The sequence below is a fragment of the Pipistrellus hanaki genome, assembly GCF_964339955.1.
Source record: "Pipistrellus hanaki genome assembly, chromosome: 1".
In the NCBI taxonomy this organism is placed as follows: domain Eukaryota; kingdom Metazoa; phylum Chordata; class Mammalia; order Chiroptera; family Vespertilionidae; genus Pipistrellus; species Pipistrellus hanaki.
Genome location: NC_140503.1, coordinates 93,254,635 through 93,260,813, shown reverse-complemented (window position 1 = coordinate 93,260,813; position 6,179 = coordinate 93,254,635). Strand labels below are relative to the sequence as shown.

The following is a 6,179-nucleotide window of genomic DNA, read 5'->3' as shown; positions in this document are numbered from 1 at the left end:
GTGTAGTTTGGACATTTTAATGATGTTGATTATACCAATCCATGAACATGGTATGTTCTTCCATTTCTTTATGTATTCCTCTATTTCTTTTTTAATGTCCTATAGTTTATTGAGTATAGTTTGTTTGTTTTTTTTACCTCTTTAGTTAAGTTTATTCCTAGGTATCTTAATTTTTTGTTGTTGTTGCAATGATAAATGTGATTGTTTTTTAGCTTCCATTTCGGTGAGTTCATTATTTGTTTATAAAAAAGGCATAGATTTCTGGGCATTAATTTTGTATCCTGCTACATTGCCAAATTCATTTATTAGGTCTAGTAGTTTTTTGGTGGAATATTTGGGGTTATCTATGTATAGTATCATGTCATCTGCAAATAAGGACAGTTTTACTTTTACTTTTCTAGTTTGGATGCTTTTTATTTCTTCTTCTTATCTGATCTCTAGGGCTAGCATTTCCAGTACTATATCAAACAGGAGTGGTGAAAACAGGCATGTCTTGCTCCTGTTCTTAGGAGAAATAAGTTGAGTTTTTTGTTATTGAGTATGATGTTGGATGTAAGTTTGTCATAATTGTTTGTATTTTTCATTGTCATTTTCATTGTATTGTTTCCATTCCTTTTAATATGTTCAGATATGATCCCTTCATTCCCAGTTTGCTGAGAGTTTTTATCAAGAAAATGTGTTGGATTTTGTCAAATGCTTTTTCTGCAATGATTGATATAATTATGTGATTTCTGTCAATTTGTTTATGATGTATCGCATTTTTTGATTTATAGATATTGTACCAACCTTGTATCCCTGGAATAAATCTCACTTGGTCATGGTATACTAGTATGATCTTTCTAATGTAATGCTGGATCCAATTTGCTAGGCTTTTGTTGAGGATTTTAGCATCTATGTTCATCAAGGATATTGGCCTTTAGTTCTATTTTTTTGTGGTGTCTTTATCTGGTTTTGGAATTAGGGTAATGCAGGCTTTATAGAAAGAGCTTGGAAGTGTACCTTCCACTCGAAAAAATTTTTTTGAATAGTCTGAGGAGGATAGGTTTTAGTTCTTTGAATGGTTGGTAGAACACCACTGGAAAGCCGTCTGGACCAGGGCTTTTGTTTGCTGGAAGATTTTTGGTCACTGTTTCAATTTCTTTGGTAGTTATTGGCCTACTCTGTTTTTTTTTTTTTTTATTCTTCTTGGTTGAGTTTTGGGAGCTTGAATTTTTTAAAGAATTCATTAAAAATTTCATCGAAGTTGTCCATTTTGTTGAAATAGAGTTGTTCATAGTATTTTTTCCCCCATAATTGTTTGCATTTCATCGAAGTTGTCCATTTTGTTGAAATAGAGTTGTTCATAGTATTTTTTTCCCCATAATTGTTTGCATTTCTGTGGGAATGATTGTTACTTTACCTGTTTATTTCCAATTTTGTTTATTTGGGTCCTCTCTCTTTGCCTCTTGATGAGCCTGGCTAGAAGTTCATCAATCATGTTTATCCTTTCAAAGAACCAGCTCTTGGTTTTGTTGATCTTTTGTATTTGTATTTTTGTTGTTGTTGTTTTTATCACATTTATTTCTTCACTGACCCTTATTATTTCCTTCCTTCTGCTTTTCCTGTTGCTCTCTAACTCTTTGAATTGCAAGGTTATATAATTTATTACCATTTTTTCTTGTGTTTTGAGATAGGCCTGTAGAGCTATGAACTTCTTTCTCAAGACTGCTTTCACTGTGTCCCATACATTTTGAATTGTATTGTTTTCATTGTCGTTTGCTGCTATGATGCTTTTTATTTCTTCTTTGCTCTCTTTGGCAACCCAATCATTGTTTAATAACATGCTATTTAGCATGTAGGTATTTGATTTTTTAAATTGTGTTTATTGTAGTTGATTTCTAAATTTATGCCATTATGATTTGAAAAGATGCTTGATATGATTCTATCTTCTTGAATTTGTTGAGATTTTGCCTGTGCCCCAATATGTGGTCTATCTTTGAAAATGACCCCATGCACTTGAGAAGAATTATATTCTGTGGCTTTGGGGTGAAATGTTTTGAAGATGTCAATTAATTCCATCTGATCTAGTGAGTCATTCAGGATTGTTGTTTCTTTGCTTTTTTTTCTCTTCTTTTTTTTTTTCACCAGTGGTGCTAGTGGAGTATTAAAGTCTCCTAATATGACTGTATTACTATAAATATCTCCCTTGATATCTCCCAGAAGATTGTTTATGTATTTGGGTGCTCCTATACTGGGTGCATATATGATTACCAGAGTTATATCTTCTTAAATTGCTCCCTTTAGTATTATAAAGTGGCCTTCCTTATCTCTTTTTATGGCATTCATTTTGAGGTCTAATTTGTGAGATATAAGTATTAGTACCCCAGCTATTTTTTTTCCATTTCGATTCGCCTGAAAAACATTTTCTATCCCTTCACCATCAGTCTGTGTGAGTTCTTTGTTCTGAAGTGTATTTATTATAGACAGCAGATAGATGGGTCATGCTTTCTTATCCATTCAGCTACCCTATGTCTTTTGATTGGGGCATTTAATCCATTTACATTTAAAGTTATTATTGATAGGTACTTGTTTGTCACCATATTTATTCTGTATGCCCATGTTTCTTCTTCCCTATCTATGTCTTCTTTTTATAGCAGACCCTTTAGCATTTCTTGAATTGCTGGTTTGGTGGTAATAAACTCCCTTAGTCATTTTTTTTTTTTTTTTGTCTGTGAAGCTCCTGATTTCACCTCCAAGTTTGATAGATAGCCTTGCTGGGTATCAAATTTTTGGATTCAGACTCTTGCTTTGCATGATTTTGTATATTTCTTTCCGTTCCCTTCTGGCCTGATGTGTTTCTGTTGAGAAATCAGTCACTAGTCTGATGGCGGATCTATTGAAGATAACTTTCTGCCTCTCTCTGGCTGCTTTTAAGATTCTTCCTTTGTCATTGGTGTTTGCCAATATAATTATAATATGTCTTGCTGTTGTTCTTTTTGGGTTCATCTTGTTTGGAACTCTGTGAGATTCTTGGACTTGTGTGATTTCCCCCCCATTTTTTCCCCTCAACCCTGGCCAATATCAGGGAAGTTTTCTGTCATTATTTCTTCAAACAGGTTTTATATTCTTTACTAAGTTTATTCTCTTCATGGCACCCCTGTTATCCAAATGTTGTTTCATTTTGTGTTATCCCAAAGTTTCCTTAGGCTCTCCTCCTATTTTTCAAGTTTGTTTTCCAGTTGCTGCTGTGCTTGGGTATTTTTTTCCTACCTTGTCTTCTAGCTCAATGATGCAGTCCTCCACTTCTTCTAGTCTACTTTTGATGCTTTCAAATGTGTTCTTTATTGCAGTGATGTTCTTTTTCATTTCTTCTTGGTTATTCTTCATTTCCTCTTGATTTTCACACATATTGTTGAATTTTTCTTTAACCCTTTACAGCATCCTTATGAACATTGCTCTGAATTCTTCTTCTTCTTATTTTTTTTATGTTCAGTTTTCTTTAATGACTTCCAGCTCCCTGAAGGATGGGTGCAGGCAGCTGGATGATGGCAAGAGATGTTCACTTGAATATCTTGCCCTGATTGAAGGCTTTGCCCATTTGCTGGAAGGCCTACTCCCAGCAAAAGTATTCTCACACTAGTATCTGGGTCTTCACACTGCTAGGATACAGCTTCCACCATGTGTATGACTTGTAGTCCACCTGCCAGTCTGGAGTCAGTGGAAAGACAAGCTCCTGGCATCAGAAGACCCAGACTCCAGAAATGGAGCTGCTGTTGGTTTCAAAGAGGATGGTACTGGCAAAGGAGTTCTTCCTCAGCTTGTCCAACTGCTGGAACATTCCAGTGATGGGGTTGCAGATCATGAAGGTCTGGGTGAGCTCTTCAGGGAAGCAGCACTCAGAATACCTTAGGGACCTGCTGTCCTTATCAAAGTACTTCCAAAAATATGGCAGCGCCACTGACAGCAGGTCCTCATTGCAGTACTTGTGTTTGAATTTACCCAGTACAAATGTACTCCTGGGCAGGTGAGGAAAGGGGTCCTTGGCCATCGGCTCTGCCACCAGCACTTGCTCATACTCATCCATCTTCTCCTCGGAAATGGATGCAGCAGCCATTTCCCCTCCTCTTTCTGCTTGGGCTAGGGTTTTGGCTTCTCCTCTCAAGGTCATTTCTCCTTCCAGGGTTTGCCCTTTTTAGGCTAGCTTTCTCAAACTTTTTAGCATCAAACTGGGCCACCTTCTCACAGAGCTTTACCACCCCCAAGACAGCACAGAACTGGGGCTGGTTAATGCAGGTGAGGAAACAGTGGTTGTTGTTGGGGAAGGCCTGGTGGAAAGATGGCTCCAGGATCTGCTTATAGAGCCATAGCAGGGTGCAGACAACTGTGATGTCAGCCAGTGTCACACGTTCACCCACCAGAAAGGTCCTTGTCTTCAAGTGAGCATCCAGAACCCCTAGTATTCACCTCATGTCCTATTTTGTAGTCTCTGTGACCTGCTTATTATAATGCATGTTGCCCAAGGTGGGGAACACCCAGATACTGGCTGGGAGCATTATGTCACTATCAGCAAAGCTCACCTACCTGGGCTGCTGCTTCTGGACTACTTACCCACAGGTCCTCATTGCTCACGGAGTAGGCAATGACATTGCTCTTGAACACACAGAATCCATAATTACCTTCAAATGCTGAAAACTTGCCAGCAAGAAACTTAGGGAGAAATTCAGGGGCACTGTTGGTTTGGCCAAAGTGGAAGTAGGGTGGTGCAGAGGGTACATGGACCCGAGCTCCACTGTACTGCATGGCAATGAGGGCCTTGAAGGCCCTCCAGTTTTCAGGGTATGTGTACAGGATCCCAGCCACCATGGTGATTCTGCAGAGAAAGGAGTGGGGCTCTCAGTCGCTCTGAATTCTTTCTCTGACAAATTACTTGCCTCCATTCCATCTAATTCTTTTTCCAGTGATTCTTCCTTTTCCTTTGTATGGGGGCTATTTCTTTGTCTCCCATGTTCACTTTTTCCAGGGTATTTGGTTATGCAGCTCTCTCTCTTTTGCACTGACTCTCTCTAGGTGACCTCTGACCTTTCTGTTCACCGAGTGCCTCACTAGCTGTGTTTTAATTCACCAGTTTTGGGTGGGTGTTATTTGATTCAGCTGTTCCTTCTATCTGCTTTTGTGAAAAGGTGCAGGACCCAACTGGGTATTTGGCTGACACCTTGTCTCAGTGTTTGTTGGTTTGTAGCTGAGGCAGTTGGTCCCTGGGGATTGTGGTTGTAGGGTCCCTGACGTATCCGAGGTCTCATCAGTTAAAGGTAAGACTGGGCTTTTTATCACAGCTACTCTCCCCTTAAAAATGGCATGGTCTCTGTGATAGAGCCAGCAACTAGGAGAGATTTCAGCAGTAGTAGATGCTGCCCATCCAGGGGAGCCTGGTCCACCAGTCTCCAACAGTCCTGCGGAATATAACTGTCCCTCACTCACAAATACACTCCCTGCACATCCATGCACTCTCCTTTTGTTCTCTCACTCACACACTGTCTTGCAGCCTACCATCCCATCAGCCACCATCTTCAAGCCTCTCTTATATATTTTTGAATGATAGACTTGCTGATAAAGTAATCTTGGATTTAGATTCTAGCTTTTCCTTACTTTAAATATTTCATACTGTTCCTTTTTTTGTCTAAAGTGTTTCTGTTGGATTTTTCCTTCACCAGTTTAGCGAAGTTTTCTATCATTATTTCTTCACAGAGGTTCTCTATACCTTACTACCTGTCTTCTTCCTTTGGTACCTCCATGATGCAGATGTTGTTCTATTTCATGTTGTCTCATAGTTCCCTTAAACCATTCTCATGATTTTTAAGTATTTTTACTTTTTGCTAGTCTGATTGTATATTTTCTACCTTCTCTTCTAATTTGCTTATTTGATCATCTTTTTCATCAAGCCTGCTTTTAATTCCTGTTTCTTAGTAATAATTTCTATATATTTTTTTCATACTGAGGCAACTTTCTCTAAATTCCTGCAGTTCCCACTTTAGTTCTATTAAGTTTCTTGTTTTCACTGTGACTTGAACATCCTAATAACCATTACTCTGAACCCTATATCTGATAACTTGCTTATCTCCATCTTGTTTAGGTGTTGTTTTTTTTGGTGATTCTTCATATTTTTAAATTTGGGGGTTGTTCCTTGTCTCCCCATTTAGTTT

General features: G+C 38.4%; 1 pseudogene across 1 annotated transcript; it reads right to left on the bottom strand.

Moving 5' to 3' along the window:
• Positions 1–3,538: 3,538 nt before the first annotated feature.
• Positions 3,539–4,842, bottom strand: LOC311614559 (elongation factor 1-gamma-like; annotated as a pseudogene). Its single transcript has one exon. The product of its transcript is annotated as an elongation factor 1-gamma-like (transcript).
• Between the last annotated feature and the right edge of the window lie 1,337 nt (positions 4,843–6,179).